The sequence below is a fragment of the Panthera uncia genome, chromosome B4 (assembly GCF_023721935.1).
Source record: "Panthera uncia isolate 11264 chromosome B4, Puncia_PCG_1.0, whole genome shotgun sequence".
Taxonomy (NCBI): domain Eukaryota; kingdom Metazoa; phylum Chordata; class Mammalia; order Carnivora; family Felidae; genus Panthera; species Panthera uncia.
The window spans coordinates 10,629,023-10,651,442 of record NC_064809.1 but is presented as its reverse complement, the minus strand read 5'-3'; the positions used below and the strand labels follow the sequence as shown (position 1 = coordinate 10,651,442).

General features: G+C 43.8%; 1 protein-coding gene across 1 annotated transcript in view; it reads right to left on the bottom strand.

Annotated features, from left to right (window-relative positions):
* Window positions 1-5,807, bottom strand: part of PROSER2 (proline and serine rich 2) — a 45,268-nt gene extending 39,461 nt beyond the window's left edge. Inside the window, exon 1 of the mRNA XM_049626846.1 lies at window positions 5,725-5,807. The gene's annotated coding sequence lies outside the window, so the exon portion shown is untranslated. The remainder of the gene's footprint in view (window positions 1-5,724) is intronic.
* Window positions 5,808-22,420: the final 16,613 nt, after the last annotated feature.

Sequence of the window (22,420 nt, the reverse complement as noted above, 5' to 3'; positions counted from 1 at the left end):
TAGCTCAGGGCACAGCACAGTGCAGATGGTCAGGCTACAAATATTGCTTGAATGAACAAAGGAACACCTGAGGCCTTTGGAACAATAACTAAAATGGGCAGAATATTAAATATTTCAAAGCACTAGTCAGAACGTTAGTCTCCTAGGAGGAGCAGCAGAAGCCTGCAAAAAGAGGCTGGGGAAAAAAAAACCCCAAAACAACAGAATGAAGGTTTCAGAAGGAACATAACACACAAACCAAGCCCTATAAAAATAACTACACTGGGGCACCTGGGTGGCTCAGCCGGTTAAGCGTCTGACTCTTGGTTTCAGCTCAGGTCACGATCTCAAGGTTTGTGGGTTCGAGCCCCACGTCTTTTAACGCGGAGCCTGCTTGAGATTCTCTCTCTCCCTCTTTCTCTGCTCCTACGACGACTTGCATGCTCTCTCTCTCTCTCTCTCAAAATAAATAAATAAATAAATAAACCTAAAAAAAGTAACCACACTCACTCACATGCAAGATTTTGGCAATACAAAAGCTAATACAAAAGCGAATCAAGTCCTTGAAAAGCTATTTCTCCAAAGACCTATTAAGTGGCTAACAAGCACATGAAAAGTTGTTCAACACGATTAGTCATTAGGGAATCGCAAATCAAAACCACAGTGAACTGCCACTTCATGGCCACAAGGATGGCAATTTAAACACACACAAACACAAACACACACACATACAGAAAATGACAAATGTTGGCAGGACGTGGGGGAATCGAACCCTCACGTGTTGCTGGCAAGAATATAATTTCACTCTTGCTCAGTAATTTCACTCTTAGGTGCAGACCTCCAAAGAGTTAAAACAAGTGTTCAAACAAAAACTAGTAAACAAATGTTCATAGCGGCACTACTCACAACAGCTGAAAGGTAGAAACAATCCAAATGTCTACAAACTGATAAATGGGTCAACAAATTGTGGTCTATCCAATGAAATATTATTCAGCCACTTAAAAAACAGATGAAGTATGGGACGCCTAGGTGGCTCAGTCAGTTGAGCGTCCGGCTTCTGCTCTGGTCATGATCTTGTGGTCTGTGGGTTCGAGCCCTGCATCAGGCTCTGTGCTGATGGCTCAGAGCCTAGAGCCTGATTCTGTGTCTCCCTCTCTCTCTGCCCTTCCCCTGCTCACACTCTGTGTCTTAAATAAATAAATAAATAAATAAATAAATAAATAGGATGAGGTACCAATGCATGCTATCACATGGATGAATCTTGAAAGCATTGCTAAGTAAAAGAAGCCAGCCACAAAAGTCCACATACTGTATGATTCCATTTATATGAAATATCCAGAACAGGGAAATCCATAAAGAAAGAAAGCAGATTAGTGGTTGCCAGGGGCTGGAGTAGGGAGGAAATGGGGAGGGACTGCTTAAAGGAATGGGGTTTCCTTTCAGGGTGATGTAAAAGTTCTGGAACTAGATAGTGGTGAAGGCTGCACAACATTGTGAATTTACTTTTTTCTTTTTTCACACATTAAATAAGTGCAGTTTACTGAATGTCAGTTATACTTCAGCAAAGGCATTTAAAAGAAAATAAAAGGGATGGGAAAAGATACACCAAGCCAATATTCACAACAGCAACGAGAAGATCACTTCTGGCTATGTTACATCAGGCAAAATAGATTTTAAGGCAAAATCCTCATTAATGGTGAAGATAACTACGTAATAGTAAAAGTTCAATTCCTATTAGACACTGTATTGTCTACCAATATAAACTTACAAATGCACATTGTTAGTTAGATATTAACATATAAAGTAGTAGGCACAAAGCCTCAGAATATTTTCTAGCTTAAAATACAAGGAGATAGAGGGACGCCTGGGTGGCTCAGTCAGTTAAACGTCCGACTTCGGCTCAGGTCATGATCTTGGGGTTCGTGGGTTCAAGGGTTCGAGCCTCACGTCAGACAGCTGGGGGCTTGGAGCCTGCTTCAGATTCTGTGTCTCCCTCCCTCTGCCCCTCCCCCACTCACACTCTCACTCTCTCAAAAAATAAACATTAAAAAATATACAAGGAGATATTGACAAAGCCCCCATTACAGTGGTATCTTTCGATATAGATCTTCCTCGACTTATGATAGGATTATATCCCAATGAACCCATATTGCGTTGAAAATATTTTAAGCTGAAAATGCATTTAATACATGGAACCTACCAAACATAGCCGAGGCTACCTTAGAAGTACTCAGAACACTCATAGTAGCCTACAGTTGAGCAAAAATCCTCTAACACGAAGCCTACTGGATAATGAAATGCTAAGTATCTCACATAATGTACTGAATACTATGCTCAAAGAACAGAATGGCAGGATAGGGTTGTCGGTGGATGGATGTCTGTCCTCGGCTGCCAGCTGCCTGGGAGCTGGGTCTCACTGCCCAGCATCCGAGGGAGGACTGACCACAGGTCGCTAGCCCAGGACAAGACCCAAATTCCAAATACCAAGTATGGTTTCTACCGAATGTGCACCACTTCTGCATCATCGTCAAGTCTAAAAACCATCAAGTCGGGGACCTCTTGTACCCCTCTCAGTTATTGACATGTTAAGTGGACACAAAGTTAGTGAGGAATAATTCAATTAATAAGGTTCATTTAATGGATATCTGCAGATCTCTACAGAAAACATTTTTTTGATGTTTATTTATTTTTGAGAGAGAGAGAGAGAGAGAGAGAGAGAGGCAGAGAGAGAGAGAGAGAGGCAGAGAGAGACGGAGACAATCCCAAGCGGGCTCTGCACTGTCAGCACAGAGCCCGACACGGGGCTCGAACTCCTGAACCGTGAGATCATGACCTGAGCCAAAATCAAAAGTCTGAGGCTTAATTGACTGAGCCACCCACATGCCACTCTACAGAAAACAAATTAAAGAAAACACATTCTTCTCAAACACATCGAATGTCATGTACTCGATGCCACCGATTTGTACACTTTAAAATGATAAACTTGATAATATATATGTATTTAGTACAATTTAGGAAATAAAGAGATTCAAGTCTTCACAGTGCTAGGATCTTTGGAAATATCCAGTCTGAAGATCTGCATTCATAAAGTGCTATCACCGCTCTCTCCAACAAGGGGGAATGTTCTGCCCTACACATTCCTTTACCACGAATCCTGACCACATGGATTATAAACCCAGCACCTACTTTCTTAAAATAGGTTTCAATATTAATGCTGCGTGTCTAGAAGGGGGACAAGGGGGTTACTGAGAGGCGCAGCCTCACTGCGGCTCTCCACAGAGGCTACTTACTACTAGTGAGTCCACTCTAGTGATCCTGCTGTGCCAGTGTGGACAGAGGCTTTTCTGCAATGGCCAGCAGATGCACTCAACGACTCAAGGCGGGGCGTGCTGCGGTGTCTCACGGGCAGAGTGGCAGGGCCCGTCCGCAGAGCACGCAGGCAGCTAGGAAGCCACCGGCATCACGACCAGAAAGGGCAATGGAAACTGAAATGCAATGCTGCCCTTCGGCGAAGCAAAGAGCTCAAGTTCTGGGATGCTCCTAGGATTCCCTGGCACCTACCCCCGCATGGCCTCCATGCCCCTGGCGACTGTCCTGCAACTGTGAGATAAGGAGCACCTGAACTTCTGTTTCAGAGGCTCCCCTGTTCTTAGCTCTGCTCCACCCAAGACTTTCACCTCTCTCCCTTCAGGCTTCAAGGCTCCACTCTACCTCATGGGGTTAGTTATTTGAGATGATCGTTAGAATCAACACACGGTGCCAACTACAGGCTCCTTAGGTGTCTGAGAACTTTGGAACCAGGGCCAGGTGTATCTTCAGCTCCTGATGAAGGCTTACTTGATCTGATTTTAATCAGTCTGGGCCATATGGCTGTTATCTAGATATGTCTGTGTGCCCAAGAATGAACTCAGAACTCAGCCTGGTGTACGTGGTCAGTCTCTAAATATCACTGAACGAATTAATGAACACTCAGCCCCTGCACCAAAGTAGGCAAAGGGGGACTGTCATAGAGTCTGACACACTCCAATCTTCTTAAAAGCATCTCTCATCTTTCCAGCCTTCTTTAAATTATTACTAGCCAATATTACTCTAATTTTGTCTTCCTGATTTTTAGTAATGGAGAAAACGTGTTGCTTTTAGATTATTAGTGTCCAAAATTTTCAAAGAAAAGCTCATTTGAAACGCCGTTACCAAGGAACCTATCCAGTCACTTAAAAGTGGCTCTTATTGGTCTGGGCAAGAAAATACACAAGATTCCATACATACGCTGTCAAGTCTGGCAAGAAAGATTTGAGACAACTTCCGTCCTTCCCACCCAATCCCAAGTAAATAGGACATTTGTTTGTATTTCCACATTGGCCTCATGAACGAAAATACCTCCTCCACCTAGAAAAACAATCTGTAACATTCACACATGGAACTTTGAGGGCTAACTTTTTAGTGCATGCTAGAACCCTAAGTATGCAGTGCTTTAGAAAAATAAAGTAGAAAAGTATCTTTAATAAACATCTCTTCTGTGAGCATCTTTCTCAAGTTTGCACTTACACCTGGCTTGGCGTTTCTGTATTTTTCAGAAATACAGATTAAAAGAAAAAATGTTCTCCATTAAAATTAGAGCCAGAAGGAACTTTCTTCCTACAGTCTTCCTGCAACAGACCTGAACGTTTGTTTTATTCTGCTGGGGGGCGGGGAGGGAGACACAAAAAATGACTTTCCTTTAAAGTTTTCTGCTGCGTACCAACCAGCCTGCCTGGCAAAGAGTTAAAGAGTTTTCTGAGGTTAGTTCCTGCGGTTTAAAAAAAAAAAAAAAAAAGTTAGATGCTTAAATTTAGACTCCGTAAAACAATACTGGGAAACTTAAAAAGCCTTGGAGAAATACTGGACTTTACTGTATTGCCTTTTGTTAAATTGCATCATTTCGGCCACATTTTCTTCTCCTGTTTTAATCCCTTCCGGCCCCGATTCACTGCAGACCCTACGCATTCCCACTTGATTCGGTTACCTGCTGGTGATCCGGGCCTGGGGGGCGGAGGTGGGGGTGGGGACAAAAATCTACTGGTCACTCGCGCAGGACCCAAGCTTAACAGGTGGCTTTGCCTACCTCCTGTCAATATTAGCCTCCCACCCTCCTCTCCGCAGCGGTAAGGAGCAGAGCTCCCGGGAGTTCGAGGACCGCGGCGGCAAGGCAGGCGACGAGTCCTGGAACGACTCCGGGGAAGGGCCGTGGGGACAGGGGAAAGATATTAGGGACAACTCGTAACCGCTCTGCGCCCAAAGCTAAACACGTGCCTCGGACTACCTTGCGCCCCCCAAACAGGACATCCTCGGAGCCGAAAATAGCCGCGTTCTCCCCACCTCCCCAATTGAGGGCGCAACCGAATCCCTGAAATCCCAAAGGGAGGCACTGGGTTTCCCGTAGGTGAGGCCACCGGGTCGACTACGGTCCCTCGGATTGCGCGTCTTTCCTAACTTCCAGGAGGCTTGGGCAAGCGAGGTGGAGGGGAGCAGCGCGCAGGAAGAGATCCACGCAACCAGGGCACCGGCGGGGCAGCGTGGGAAGTACAGAGAACCGGGCCACAAGAAAAATGGGTCATCCTCGTCTATCTGAAACCCATCCGAGCCCAAGCCTCCCTCTACAGACTCCAAACGGCGCCCCGCTCACCGACGTGCCAGGCGAGGTCACCGGCTGCCAGGGCACCCTCCCGCCTCTCGGACCCAGTAGGGGATCGCACGGTCCGAACTCACCTGGAAGGAGCCTCCGCCCCGGGGACCGCAGGTGCCCACCCGGACCGCGACCCGGAGCCCTCGCGCCGCCCGCTCCCGGGTCAGCCCGCGCGCGCGCCTCGCCGACAGTCCCAGGCCGCCCGGCCGCGCGCTCCCGCCGCCGCCCGCCGCTCGCACCTCTGCCGCGCGCTCCCCACCGCACGCTCACAGGCCGGCCGCGCTCTCGCCGTCCCGCGCTTCCACCCGCGCCGCGCCCTCGCACCCCCGCCCCTCGCTCCCTCCTCCCCCACACGCCGCGCGCTCGCTCCTGCGTGCTGCACCGCCCCGCCGCGCGCTCCCCGCCGGGGCTCAGCCCCCCAAAACACTCAGCGCGCGCCCGGGGCATTTAAAGGGACAGGCCCCCGCGCCGGAGCTGCCCCGCGGCCGCCTCTCGAAGGGGTCCTCGGTCGCCGCGCGAGGTCTGAATTTGGGGACCCTCCCCTCCCCCGGCGCCACCTTCGAGTTACACCCGCCGAGAAGAGCAATAGAGTCTGCGTCTGGAGCTCCGACAGGGTCGTCGTCAGCTTTGAGAGGGCGTGTTACTCGATAGTAACTCCCAAGTACGGACTATTTATTACCCTCGGAGGAGCCATGTAGCGCACACGTTATTTCAGGCAATCCTTAGTACGAGCCCCTGATTTCTGTGCCCCTTTTTGCACCGAGGGAAAACTGAGGTCCAGAGAGGCGAAGAAACTCCTCCCGGGGCTCCTGACCCCATTGCTCGGTGCTATTTTCTTCTCCGTGGCTGTGGAAATAACGACTGAGGTTAATAGCCGGTGGTGGAAGGCTTTCATTAAGTTGTTGAGAGCTAATGTGACCAGTGTTTCCACGGGGCAGCACAGCTCTCGAGAGAGGGAGAAAGCAAGAATTACGGGGCTTTATTAATTGTAGGGTTGGTTGTGCACCCAGCCGGCAGGCATTCTGAAACCCGTGTTCCGAAATGCTGTGTGTGTGTATGTGTGTGTATGTGTGTGTGCGTGTGTGCGCGCGCATCCCCATTTTACAGAAAACGGGGGAAGGAAGTGGCCGCACGGAATGACTGAGTCACGGCGGCGCTCAGGGCCGAGCCCCAATACCTTCGTCCTTAGCTCATTTCTTTGCCCTCCCCAGGAAGACGGACCTGATTAAAGGAGAGACACCTTTTTCACTAATAACACATTGGCCTCAACTAACTCCCTGCATCTTTAATTAATGTTTACAAAGCACTTTAATCTACCCAACATGCTGGTTAATTAGGCAAGTATTATTATCCGCCCCTTTCTGAACCCAATCCAGGAGGGAATCAATACTGTCGGTCCTTAATCCTTGATGAATAATGGGTCTAAGCTTTCTGCTGTTTATTTATTTATTTTTGAACATATTGTGTTAAATACTAATTCATTTAGCATGAATTGGCTTAGTAAAAATTAAATATTAAACACCCGCCAGTGAGAGGTAATACAGGTAACCCTTGTCTTTAAGGATTTCAGATAAAGAAAAAAGACATTTTGTCAAGTGCTTCCCAGAATTCTTTTTTTAAACATTTTTTTAACGTTTATTTATTTTTGAGAGAGAGAGAGAGGCAGCACAAGCGGGTAGGATGGGGGGGGGAGGGGGGCAGAGAGAGAGGGAGACACAGAATCTGAAGTAGGCTCCAGGCTCTGAGCTGTCAGCACAGAGCCCGACGACGTGGGGCTTGAACCCACAAACCGCGAGATCATGACCTGAGCCAAAGTCAGAAGCTAACTTACTGAGCCACCCAGGTGCCCCTTTTTTTCTTTTTATTATTGTGCTTTTTGCTTGGTTAAGTTTTCATGATATGTAAACTTATGTTTGGCTTACTTTTTTAAAGTTTACTTAAAATCTCCGATTTACACATTATCTTTTGTGTAGAAATTAAATTTTACTCTATCTTTTCTTACAGATGAAGAAGAGATAAAAAGGAAGAAGCTGAAGGATGATGGGAGTAGGAAGGAAGAGAAGAAAAGAAGAAGGCAAAAACCCACCAACCGAACACCACTATCACCACCAAAAAAAAGAGGTGGGAAATGAACAGAGATGAAAGTTTCAAGCAGGTGGCTTTGGGGCCATGAGCCCAGCCCCTGGCCAGCACACACCCCAGAGCTTTGTGGGAATTACAAACAGGTGGACCTTCCTCCAGCTGGTGCAGATCTACCCAGGGCCGCCACGTGACTACCTGAGCACAGACCGGCTTCCAGTCCCCGGTGCACCCTTGTCTAGGCACCTCTGTGCCCACGGAATAACACAAACGGACTAAACAACACAATGAGAGGTAAGAAGACAAGAAATAGCTTAGAGGGGTAATTTAAAAAGAGTTATTCATGAAAGTACTTAGATGACGTCAAGGGAGAAAAAAGGAACAAAGAAACATCTGGTAAGTCTTTGTATCTCCTATTGTTATTACTTTAAAAGCCATGGAATTTATAAAATTTTACTTTATATTCACTGGAGTTTTATATGTCTTCTGAGGCTGCTCTTTGTTAAGAGAATCCCGGAAATCCATGACCCCCAAACAGTAGACAAATATTATTATGAACTTTGTGTCATGAAAATTTTTGAGGTAAACTAGAAAAATTAAGCTGAACATACGTTTTTGTTTTATAAAAATAATTACTGTGTAGCGTCCACTTGAGAAACTGCAATATCCGTGATGGCCACTAGAGGGGGCACACACGAAAGAAGAATGGGTAGTAATTTTCATGTTTTTTTTTACTAAAAGAATATAGCATTTTAGAGCTGAAAGAGGAAATCCAGAAGAAATGATTTTACTTTATGCCTCTGCCACTCGGATGTGCAATTTTGAGCTGCTTTTCCTATTTGAGACTCAGCTCCTCATCTGTACAACAAGGCTACTAACACCTACCCTGGGGAAGGCGAAAATAAAATTATTATTAAAATTTTTTTAAATGTTTATTTTTGGGGCGCCTGGGTGGCGCAGTCGGTTGAGCGTCCGACTTCAGCCAGGTCACGATCTCGCGGTCCGTGAGTTCGAGCCCCGCGTCAGGCTCTGGGCTGATGGCTCGGAGCCTGGAGCCTGTTTCCGATTCTGTGTCTCCCTCTCTCTCTGCCCCTCCCCCGTTCATGCTCTGCCTCTCTCTGTCCCAAAAAAAAAAAAAAAAAAAAAAAAAAAAAAAAATTGTTAAAATGTTTATTTTTGAGACAGAGAGTGAGCAATGGAGGTGCAGAGAGAGAGAGACACACACACACAGAATCTGAAGCAGGCTCCAGGCTTTGAGCCGTGAGCACAGAGCCCAATTCAGGGTTCGAACTCACAAACTGTGAGATCATGATCTGAGCCCAAGTGGGGCGTTCAACCAACTTAGCCACCTAGGCACCCTGAAAACAAAATTATTTAAAAAAAAATTTTTTTTAACGTTTATTTATTTTTGAGACAGAAAGAGACATAGCATGAACGGGGGAAAGCCAGAGAGAGGGAGACACAGAATCTGAAGCAGGATGCAGGCTCCGAGCTGTCAGCACAGAGCCCGACACGGGGCTTGAACTCACGGATTGCGAGATCATGACCTGAGCCTAAGTCAGCCACTCAACCGACTGAGCCACCCAGGCGCCCCGAAAACAAAATTATTTTAACGACCTGAATAAACAGCAGATGAGAAGAGTTAAGAAATGGATGGGGCGCCTGGGTGGCGCAGTCGGTTAAGCGTCCGACTTCAGCCAGGTCACGATCTCGCGGTCCGTGAGTTCGAGCCCCGTGTCAGGCTCTGGGCTGATGGCTCGGAGCCTGGAGCCTGTTTCCGATTCTGTGTCTCCCTTTCTCTCTGCCCCTCCCCCGTTCATGCTCTGTCTCTCTCTGTCCCAAAAATAAAAAAAAAAAAAAAAAAAAAAAAAAGAAATGGAGAAAAATATGATAAATTGCACCGTTTTTAATTGAAACATAGTTCAGGACTATAATAATTAAAAGTGTCAATAGAACAGTAACAGATGTTGAGTGATACAAATAATAGAATAGAATCAATAATCCAGAAAAGGATAGTGTTGGTATAGTGTCGACTGTGAGATGTGATGACAGAGTCATCTAAAATAAATTTAAAAAGGACAGATTCTCAATAAACCGGCTTTAGAAAACTAGTAATTTGAAAAAATACTCACTGTAAGCCTTACCTTTCATTATGTGCTAGAACAAATTTCAGCTACATTAAAGAATTTTAAAACTAGGAGGAAATTTAGTCAGATATTTTTGTGATCTCAAGATGAGGGAAGAAAAGAAATGGAAAAATCATAGATGAAATGGCCATTAGACTAGATTGCATAAAAAATTTTAAATCCTGACAACTAAAAATATTGTGAACAAAATTTGGAAAGAAAAAAACTCTATAGAACTATGCATAACAAATCTGACAGTTAATATCATCCTCAATACAAGAATACCCATAAATTGACAAGAAAAGTTAAAAAACTCAATGGGGAAATTACCACAAAAATAGTAATTGATTAGCTCCCTCTCTCTGTATGTATTATATTTTAAAGTGTTTGGACTAGCTAGTAATTGAAAAAGTAAAAATTTTAAATTGTATATAGTATCCCTATTAGAAAATAGTTTTTTAAGTTTTAATATTCAATAATGACAGGGGTGTAGTGAAATGGGAAATTTTATATACTATTAGTGGAAGCATAAATTAATATAACTTTACTGGAAAGCAATTTTATAAAATATTTCCCAGCTTTAAAAATGTTTATACACTTTGATCATATAATTCTGTATCTGTATGGAATTCTATAGAAGTAGTCAGAAACGAGCACAAAGATGTGTGCCTAGGGATATGTACTGCTGTCTCCTTTTTATAACGTCACAAAATTGGAAACAACAAAATATCCAAAATTGGAGAGAAATAAAATATTAATAGCTTTTTAAATTGAGGACTTTTTCTGGGGTGCTGCAGTGGCTCAGCTGGTTAAGCATCTGACTTTGGCTCAGGTCACGATCTCATGGTTTGTGAGTTTGAGCCCCGCATTAGGCTCTGCACTGGCAGCTCAGAGCCTGGAGCCTGCTTCAGATTCTGTGACTCCCTCTCTCTCTACCCCTCCCTCACTCATGCTCTGTCTCTCTCTCCTTCAAAAATAAAATAAACATTAAAAAAGAATTAAAAATAAAAATGAGGAATTTTTTGTGGCTACAAGAAAATATCTATATATTGTTAAGGGGGGAAAGAACATTACAAAATTATATGTAAATTATTTTATCATGGAAATACATTTCCACATACTTGGAAAACGCACGTATGTATGGAAAATTAGAAAGAAATCTGTCGAAATGATGGCAGTTACTGTTTCTGGCTCTGATTACATGATTCTTATTTATGGTTCTGTTTATGTTCCAAATTTTCTGCTATGACTCTATATTACTTTTAGAAATCAACAAAAACTAATAAATATTATATTTCTGTATGAGACAGTAAATGCCAACGTGTATAGCATTGAGCCTGGCTCATATCAAACATTCAGTATATACTTGATGGGGGCGCCTGGGTGGCGCAGTCGGTTAAGCGTCCGACTTCAGCCAGGTCACGATCTCGCGGTCCGTGAGTTCGAGCCCCGCGTCAGGCTCTGGGCTGATGGCTCAGAGCCTGGAGCCTGTTTCTGATTCTGTGTCTCCCTCTCTCTCTGCCCCTCCCCCGTTCATGCTCTGTCTCTCTCTGTCCCAAAAATAAATAAAAAAAATTAAAAAAAATATATATATATATACTTGATGGACAATGAGAGAAAGAGAAGAACGCTGTTATGCTGCCAGGAGACTTCTTAGTGAAGTTTCTTGATTTGAAAGAAGAAATAATTGGGGTGCCTGGCTCAGTCATTAGGCATCTGACTTCAGCTCAGGTCATGATCTCATGGTTCGTGAGTTGGAGCCTCATGTCGGGCTCTGTGCTGACAGCTCAGAGCCTGGAGCCTGCTTTGGATTCTGTGTCTCCCTCTCTCTCTGCCTCTCCCCTGCTCGTTCTCTGTCTCTCTCAAAAATAAATAAACGTTAAAACTTTTTTTTAAATAAAGAAAGAAGAAATCATTTAAAAAGTTAAAAAAGAAATATTTAATCTACTTCTACAGATGAAGAATTTATGACCTGGAGGTTTTTTGGTGGCACATTTAGAGGAAAACTAGAAAAGATGATGGTGGAATGGTTCCATACTTCCTGAAAGCAAGTGGATGAGGTCTGTATTCCCGGGCAGTATTTTGAAGGAGAAACATGTAGAAGAAACAAATATGCAAGAAACAGTAAACAAGTTATTCTTTAAAAAGAAAAATGTAATGTTTATTTTTGAGAGAGAGACAGAACACAAGCATGGGAGAGGGCGAGAGAGAGGGAGACACAGAATCTGAAGCAGGTTCCAGAATCTGAAGCTGTGCTGACAGCTCAGAGCCTGACACTGAGCTCGAACCCACAAACCGTGAGATCATGTCCTGAGTTGAAGTCGGATGCTTAACCGACCGAGCCACTCACACACCCCTAAACAAGTTATGCTTGAAACTTAATGGTAAGCATTCAGAAAGAGAAGCAAGACCCCCCCGAAAGATCCCTGGGGAACAGGAAGTGCTGGTCAGACAGGCTTTAGGACCTGCCAGTGAATGAGGTCCATACAGGGAGACAGGAGGTATGGTGCCCATTCATCCTTCACCCAAATATTCTTTGTGGTCCCAGGTGGCAGGCACTATTATGGGCAAAGTCCAGGAGGTACAATGGTGGACAGCACGCACAACCCCCCTGCCTACCTGGACTTTATGGTCCAGGAGGGCTTGGGGAGACACAGACAAGACTCAGGTGATAAAATGGTTAATCACCAACAGTCTGTTAACCCACAGATAGACTGTAAGTGATTCTGTAAATAAAACCAATAGTGAGATGAATTACATCTCTCCCCAGAGATAAGCCTAAAGCATAATTCGTAGTTAAAATTTGACCAAGTTCAACTTGTTTTGCTTCATGCTGATCTCTGGCTAGTTTTCAGTTTACAGATGGAGTATGCGAGGCCGACAGGGTTTGGAAATGGCTTGTGTCTGAAGAGACTGGGTATGGGGCAGCTGCTGAGGGAAGGACTTTTATTTATTTATTTTTCAAATATATATATATATTTTTTTTTTTTCAAATATATATATATATATTTAAGTTTATTTATTTTGAGAGAGAGAGAGAGAGAGCACAAGCAGGGGAGGGGCAGAGGGAAGGAGAGACAGAATCCCAAGCAGGCTCTGAGCCATCAGCACAGAGCCCAATCTGGGGCTTGAACTCACAAACTGTGAGATCATGAGCTCTGAGCCAAGATCAAGAGTTAGAAGCTCAACTGACTGAGCCACCCAGGTGCCCCCCCCCCCACCTCAGCGAAGGAAAGGAGAGTCTTGGAAGTTTCCTGTGCAAGGTGTCTGTTAACCCTCACCACCTTCCCACCAAACCTTCACTACCTCCTCCATTCCTCCTGAGTGTTTTTGGTGTCAGGAGATTTGAAGACGGGCCAACACCAGCCTCAGGTGAGTGTCGGGTAAGAGCAGGACTCAGTGAGACTCGGTCCTGTTTGTGTCACAGAGCGGGTACCACATTTGGAAGGAGAGAGAGTATAGTAGGTGGAGTACTGTATGTGTGTCGTTTGTTGCCTTTCTGCGAAGTTGAACTTCTGTAAACCCATTTCAGTTGAAATATTTCATTACATCAACAGCTAAGTTTGGAGGTGGACATTTTTCTATACAATTCTGTTGTGAACCAGTAGAACTTCCTGCTTGATCTGACCCTGAACTTGAGCATGTTAATTTCCTGAATTGTGAGTGAGCTCTTTCCTAGTGTTGCAGTCAGAGTCAGGATAAAGGAATCACCCAACCTGATAGGTGGCCACTTGTGGGGCAGCCAAGTCCCAGTCTGGGTCCCAGCTTTACAGATGCAGCGGCTTGATTCCCATCGGGGCCACCTGGGCGTTACCAGGCTCTCAGGCACTGAGTGTCAATTGTATTTCCGAGTTTCAATATTGGTGGAAGGAAGGATAGGGGAAACCTTACTGGCAATCCTTGGATAAACTTAAAAATTATTTTATTTTATTTTATTTTATTTTATTTTATTTTATTTCATTTCATTTCATTTCATTTCATTTTATATATTTTTAGAGAGAGAGTGCAAGGGGGGTAAGGGGTGAGGGGGAGAGAGAAAGAGAGAGAGAGAGAGAGAGAGAGAGAGAGAGAGAGAGAATGAATCCCAAAAATCCCAGCGTGGAGTCTGGTGTAGGATTCGATCCCACAACCCTGGGATCATGACCTGAGCCAAAATCAAGAGTTGGACGGTTAACTGACTGAGCCACCCAGGTGCCCAAGCTTGAAATATTTTATTTCAATTTCTAGATTGTTAAATAGGATAAAAATCACAACAGGAAAAGAAAAGGGAAATCAGACCACACGCTACCATTCGCTGTGAATAATAAAATGTTGTGGGATGTGTTTCCTGTTGTCCTAAAATTAAAACTAAGGACTAACAGTACTTACCACCTCTTACATTCCAAATTCAAGACGTCACCAGCAATTAACCAGGGACTATTTCCTCAGGATTTATTGACAGTCAACAAATGTGAACTGGCCCTGCCACCAACAGCCCCCTCCCCCATTTCCTAACTAAGAAGAGGCTTGAGGGTCCTAAGCTTTGTGGAAATGCAGTTAGTATTCATGTGGGGAGGCTGTTCTCTCCCCCTGCTGGGGAGGAGGGATATATGGCTTTTGTATCCACCCAGGGTAACCTCCCTTCCAATTATCTCCGAGATTAGGGACTTTAGGTCTGCAGAATCCCTTTTGCCACATAATGTGACGTAATCACAGAGGTGACACCCCATTGTGTTTTCAGGTTCCACTGATACTCAAGGGGAGAGTATTATACAAGGATGTGACACCAGGGAGCTGGAGTCTTAGGGGGCGTCCTAGAATTCTGCCTTAGAAGGGGTTCCTCTCATCCCACGGCCAAGCATGGGCCTGAGACAAATCGCTCAGAAAGACCGGAGTTCAGCAAGACGGGGAGCACATTACCCCACGTTACCCTCAGGCCACCAGGAACTGAGTGGGGTAAAGTCATACCAAGCATTTGAGGAGCATGGCACAGAATGTCTTTCCTGCTGAGGTTTGAACACAGATTTGGAAGACTGGTGCCTGCTCCCAGGCTGGAAATTTCACGGGAGTGTAAGGAAGGGGACCTTTTAGTTTCCGGGGCTCTACCTGAAGGAACACAAATTATCTGAGAGGCAGACCCAATAAGCTGCTTTCCAGGGGGCCAATAAGCCAGGCAAATGAGATTGAGGTGGAAGGTTTTAAGTTTTTAAGAAAAAAAAAATTTTTATTGTTGTGAAATATACATGATATAAAATTTATCATTTTAATAATGTTAAATGTATAACTTAGGGGCATTGTTACATTCACAACAACCATCGCCACTTATCTATCTCCAGGACGTTTTCATCTTCCCAAGCCGAAACTTTATCTCCATTAAACACTAACTCCCTATTCTGCCTTCCTCCAGCCTCTGGCAACCACTGTTCTTTCTGTCTATGAATTTGCCTACTTCATATATATGGAGTCATACGCTGTCTTTCTCATCTGGCTTCTTTCACTTAGCATAATGTTTTCAAGTTCATTCACGTTATAACATATATGTTAGAATTTCCTTCCTTCTTAAGGCTGAATAATATTTCACTGAATGGATATACCACATTTTGTTTACTCTTTCATCTGTCAACAGACACTTGGCTTGCTGCTACCTTTTGGCTATTGGGAACAAGGCTGTAGTGAACATGGGTGCACAAGTATCTATTCAAGTATCTGCTTTCGGTGGTTTTGTATATTCACCCAGAAGTGGAATTGCTGAATCATACTGTGATTCTGTGCTTGAATTTTGGAGGAACCGCCATACCGCTTTCCACAACAGTTGCATCATTGTACATTCCCACCAGCAGTGCGTGTAGGAGAGTTCCAATATTTCCTATCTGTTGTTGCTGTTAGTTTTAATAATTAGAACTGAACCTGAAAAACAAACATAGACTGGTTTAATAACCAAAACTGTTAGAGAAGTTATTAAATCTGGCCAATCTGATCCCTGATGTACTGCCAGTCTGTGGGAAATGGCAATTTCACAGAGAACAGCTGGGGGCAGATACTGGCAGCAATAAAACTGATTCATGCTTATGCCCCAACAGGGTGAGACTCTTGAATAAGCTAGTTACAGGAACAAATAAATAGGTAAAAGAGAATTTTTCCCCCTTGGCTTTTTCTTAAAATGCTTGCTAACTTTGCTAATGATTCACATAAGAATATAGCAGGCTAAACATATGTATTGCCTTCATCACTTCACCTCCCATTCATTTCTTTTTTTTCTTTAATGTTTATTTATTTTTGAGAGAGAGAGAGAGCAGGGAAGGGGCAAGAGAGGGGGGACAGAGCATCCCTAGCAGGCTCCACGCTGGCAGCAGAGAGCTCGATGTGGGGCTTGAACTCACAAACCATGAGATTGTGACCTGAGCCAAAGTTGGATGTTTAACTGACCGAACCACCCAGGCGACCCCCCCCCCCGCCCCATTTATTTCTTAAACCCTTATCATCTAGGTTCTAGTCTCACAACTGTTCTGAAGCTGTGTTCTCTTAGGTCCCAACCTGATTTTCAGTCTCTGACAGTTGGGATCATCCATTAAATCTAAGTATTTTTCCCCAAGTTGAATCTTTCAAGCAGAGCAAAGATGCTCTTTGCTCCTTGGGCAAAGACATTCATCAGCCTGACCTCACATATTACTTCTATGACGATGACCTGAAAAATCGCCACCTCTGGGCATTATTCATTCCATTGAACAAGCTGAATGTCTCCTCTGGTTTCCATTGGGAACCTTGTTTTAAACTGTGTGCCAGACATCTCATTCATGAAATTCATTCGTCCATCCATCACCCTCTCTGGTTGTGAAAGGCCAGCCTCTCTCCTTAGATTTCTTGAGCTGGGAGGAGTATAGACACACACAAATCATTCTGCATGATATGGAAACAGGGGTACTCCACTGGCAACTCAGGAAGGAGATTGGGATCCTAAAGGAGGAAATGGAAGGGTCAAGAGAGGCGGGAAGCAGGGAGGGCTAGCTAACAACGTGACAGAAGACCACGGTCTATGGAGAGACACATAAAACATTCCCTTTGTGGGAATGCGGGACTTCAGAAGAACGATGTCTGACAGTAAAGTTGAAGAGTTTGCAAATTGTGTGGCATTCCTGTGCAACTCCTGAACTTCCTAACACTCTTTGGGCTCTTTGGGGGAATGAAGAGGGTCATAGCCCAGGATTTTCCGGAAAGCAAGGAGAAGTAAAATAGAGCTGGGTAATAATCATTTGGAGTCAGAGGACAGCAGATAAATCAATTGCAGTGTGGGTAAGAAAGCAAATCCCCGTGCCCTTAGGTATGTTAGGCAAATATGTGTTCTAAGCTCTGCCATCATCACTACCTAAGTCATTGACTTTGATATTAAGTAAAAGAGTGACCTCAAGAAGTAGGAAGCCATGGAGATTCTTGGATTATATAATATTCATAAATAGGACATCAACCTGTGGCATGAGGTGCCTGTGCTTCATAGATGTGAGAACACTCACGGGGCCAGCTGCATCTGTTTACTGCCATGAAGGGTTCGGCCCTCACCTTTTGGCTTCCTTCTTGGGCTCTAAGCTTCTTTCTTAAGCTCTTTAAGAGGCCTGGTGACCCTCTCATATCTCAGGGGTATAGTAATAATCATGCTGCATATCTTTATATCATTTCACAGTTTACAGAACTCATTCACACACATTTTATTCTCATAATAGTCTTTAGAAGGTGTTATTCTTCCCATTTTACAGGTGAGGAAACTGAGGTTCAAAAAGGGTTCCATGATTCGCTCAAACTCACACATGTAGTAAGTGTCTGAGTGAGTGAGAATTCTGTCTGTTGTGCTCCCCTTACCCCTGGAACTGCCTTCCGAACATGAGTTCTTCTGACTGATTCAAGCACCTCTCTCTATAAAGTTGGTTAAGGGATTTGTGCTTCTGTTGCTGACTATTTTCAAGGTTTCAAATTAGTATTGGGGAAAAGTATGACCTTTATGAGAGTTTAGGGAATAGTTACAAACATTCAAAATGTGGAAATCTCACCTGAAGTATTCATCTGAGTGGAGTCAGCTGAGGAGGTACTAAGAGGGACAAGAAAAACCAGAAGATGCATTTCCCAGCTACAGAAAGGTTGAGAACTGCGTACAAATCCACCAAGAGTTTGATGGAAATATTTGAGCATTTTCCTTAAGGATTTCATAAAGAATTGCTAAATGCTAAATACAAAGCACTGTTTTATACTTATGAGAAGATTCTTAGCTTCCATGTTTCAGGCAAATCTAAAGGAGAGCAATTCTCTGAGTCAAGCTCACCTATGTAAAGTGTCACGTCTTTCCAGGGCAGACTGAAGCCCTGCATCAAAGCAAAAGCCCAGAAACTATAAAGGGATAAGGCTACAGGATTCATGCTACACAGGCTTCATCGTCTTGCCCATCTTCACGTCTTCGTTTGGTTTTACTCAGAAGCCCTTAACCAGACTGGTGGGGGGACAAAAAGGGAGTGTGGGCCATGCAGGTGATAGGGAGAGCTGGCCAGGGCACAGAGTTTGCTTCAGTCTCTGTCTCTCTCAGGAAGGGCAGACGAACCCTTAGGAACTATGCGTTCTGGTGGGAGAAAAATTATTCTCAATGGGGGTATTTAAATATGCACATTTCCAACCAACTATTTGAGGATCGCAGGGCCAGTTGACATATCCAGTAATTCTTCCCTCTCCCTCAGCCATGGTTTCGGTCACCCGCAGTCAAGGTCCAAAGCAGATGACCCTCCTTCTGATGGATGGTCAGAAGGTCACCAGGAGCCTTGTGGTATGTCATTCACCTTGCTTCATCTCATCATGTAGGCATTTGATCATCTCACGTCATCACAAGAAGAGCGAGTACAGCGCGATATGATACATAACTTTTATTATAGTAAAATAATAATTTTCTACTTCAACAATAATAATTGTTCTACTTCATTATTCGTGTTGTTAGTCACTTACTGTGCCTAATTTAGAAGTTAAACCTTATCATAGTTGTGTATATATGGGAAAAAATGCAGTGTATGTGGAGTTGGGTACCATCTCTGATTTCAGGCACCCAATGGGGGGGCTTGGAACGTGTTCCCATGGATTAGGGGCACAACTATACCAACAAGTCCCTAATAGGCTTGAGTTTTGTCTTTCATCAGCTCATTTCCCAAGTTTAGGAAGAAGAGCAAAATTAGGTCATTTAATTTTCATTGACTTTCCCTTCCCCTTCCTCTCCTGGGAAGAGGAACAGACCCGGTAGATTCATAAATTGAATAGTTTAAGCAATTAAAATCTGACTCGAGCTAACTAGGATATACTAGTAAGGAAGGAGTCATCTAATTTAATAAGTGGGAAGACATGATCAAGAATAAGCCATTCTAACTTCCACTCTGTTAAAAAAAAAAAAGTTGTGTTAAGAAATTCCAAGTGTTTGAAACATTTCTAAGAAGGCCAAATGATTTTTTATTTTATCAGTGTATTTATTACAAGGTATCTTTAAGTTGTGAGGGCCTTTGGTGCATTAAGAATGTCCAGGTTGTTGGCACAAAAACAGACACTCAGATCAATGGAACAGAATAGAGAACCCAGAAATAGACCCACAAATGTATGACCAACTAATCTTTGACAAAGCAGGAAAGAATATCCAATGGAATAAAGACAGTCTCTTCAACAAGTGGTTCTGGGAAAACTGGACAGCGACATGCAGAAAAATGAACCTGGACCACTTTCTTACACCAGACACAATAAATAAACTCAAAATGGATTAAAAACCTAAATGTAAGACAGGAAGCCATCAAAATCCTTGAGAAGAAAGCAGGCAAAAACCTCTTTGACCTTGGCTGCAGCAACTCCTTACTCAACACGTCTCCAGAGGCAAGGGAAACAAAAGCAAAAATGAAATATTGGGACCTCATCAACATAAAAAGCTTCTGCACAGCGAAGGAAACAATCAACAAAACTAAAAGGCAACTGACGGAATGGGAGAAGATATTTGCAAACGACATATCAGATAAAGGGTTAGTATCCAAAATCTATAAGGAACTTATCAAACTCAACACCCAAAAACCAAATAATCCAGTGAAGAAATGGGCAAAAGACATGAATAAACACTTCTCCAAAGAAGACATCCAGATGGCCAACCGACACATGAAAAAATGCTCGACATCACTCGTCATCAGGGAAATCCGAACCAAAACCATAATGAGATACCACCTTACACCTATCAGAATGGCTAACAGTAACAACTCGGGCAACAACAGATGTTGGCAAGGATGCAGAGGAAGAGGATCTCTTTTGCATTGTTGGTGGGAATGCAAGCTGGTGCAGCCACTCTGGAAAACAGTATGGAGGTTCCTCAAAAAATTAAAAACAGAACTACCTTATGACCCAGAAATCGCACTACTAGGTATTTATCCAAGGGATACAGGTGTGCTGTTTTTGAAGGGACACATACACCCCCTTGTTTATAGCAGCACTATCAACAATAGCCAAAGTATGGAAAGAGCCCAATGTCCATCGATGGATGAATGGATAAAGAAGATGTGATATATATATATATATACACAATGTAGTATTACTTGGCAATCAAAAAGAATGAAATCTTGCCATTTGCAACTACGTGGATGGAACTAGAGGGTATCATACTAAGCGAAATCAGTCAGAGAAAGACAAATATCATATGACTTCACTCATATGAGGACTTAAAAAATTTTTTTTTAATGTTTATTTATTTTTGAGAGAGAGAGACAGAGCGTGAGTGGGGGAGGGGCAGAGAGACGGAGATACAAAATCTGAAGCAGGCTCCAGGCTCTGAGCTGTCAGCACAGAGCCTGATGTGGGGCTCGAACTCACAAACCGTGAGATCATGACCTGAGCTGAAGCTGGACGCTCAACCGACTGAGCCACCCAGGCGCCCCAAGGAGGACTTTAAGACACAGAACAGATGAATACAAGGGAAGGGAAGCAAAAATAATATAAAAACAGGAAGGGGGACAAAACATAAGAGACCCTAAAATATGGAGAACAAACAGAGGGTTGCTGGAGGGTTTGTGGGAGGGGGGATGAGCTAGATGGGTAAGGGGCGTTAAGGAATCTACTCCTGAAATCACTGTTGCACTATATGCTAACTATCTTGGATGTAAATTAAAAAAAAATAAATTAAATTTAAAAAAAAGACTTCAAATATTCTGCACCTAAAGCCATATTTCTCAACTTTAATATGCATACAAATCACCTGAGAATCTTGTTAAAATAAGGTCCTGATGCATTCTGGAGTAAGGCTTGAGATCCTGCATTTCTAATAAGCTCCTAAGGCATGCCAATGATGCTGTCATAAAGACCACACTTTGAAGAGCAAAGTCTCATAAGGTCCAAGTTTTGGGTGAGGAGGAAGTCCTCTGGTGATTCATATGCATGAGAATCTTTGCCCAAGGTCAAGGGACATTAAAAGAATATCCTTACAAAACACTAGCTACATTTACTCAAGGAATGTTGATGACATGGTCAAGATTTTTTTTTCAATTTAATGTATCTCTAAGCAACTAGACTGTTTTTGGGGCACCTGGGTGGCTCAGTCAGTTGAGCATCTGACTTGACTTAGGTCATGATCTCCCGGTTCTTGGGTTCAAGCCCCACTTCAGGCTCTGTGCTGACAGCTCAGAGCCTGGAGCCTGCTTTGGATTCTCTCTCTCTCTCTCTCTCTCTCTCTCTCTCTCTCTCTCCCCCTCCCTCCCTCCCTCTCCCTCTCGCTCTGTGCCCCTCTCCCACTCATGTTCTGTCTCTCAAAAATAAATGTTAAAAAAAAAAGCCTATGTTGCACACAGGAATGCTTCTTTTGCTTAAGATGAGCTACTTCCGTACCTCTGGCCCTATAGTGGTTTTCATGCCTCTGTCTCAGAATGTTTTTCCAACACTAATTCATTAAGTAGATGATGGAGAAACTGAAGCTCCAAGAGAACCAGAGGAAGGACATGGTTCCTGATCCCCAACCTGTAGCTTTCTTCAAAAAACAAGAAAAACCTTTGCCAATTCAGGGACACTGCCTGACAGGTAGAGTTGCTATAAAAGCAGTGCATTATTATTATTAAAATTTTTTTAATGTGTATTTATGTTTGAGAGAGAGAGAAAGAGAGAGCGAGAGAGAGCACAAGCAGGGGAGGGGCAGACAGAGAGGGAGACACAGAATCTGAAGCGGGCTCCAGGCTCCGAGCTGTCAGCACAGAGCCCGACGCAGGGCTCAACCCCACGAACCATGAGATTATGACCTGAGCTGAAATCAAGAGTTGGACTCTCAACCAACTGAGCCACCCAGGCACCCCTAAAAGCACTGTATTATTAAAACAAGGCTATAAGATGACAGGCTATGATTTTTGGCAAAGTAGATTTCAGATAATTAATTGAAAAAAAAACAAACCATAGGGGCACTTGGGTGGCTCAGTCGGTTAAATGTTCGACTCTTGGTTTCAGCTCGGGGCATGATCTCATGGTTCATGAGTTCAAGCCCCGCATGGGGATCTGCTGACAGATGGAGCCTGCTTGGGATTCTCTCTCTCTCTCTCTCTCTCTCTCTCTCTCTCTCTCTCTCTCTCTC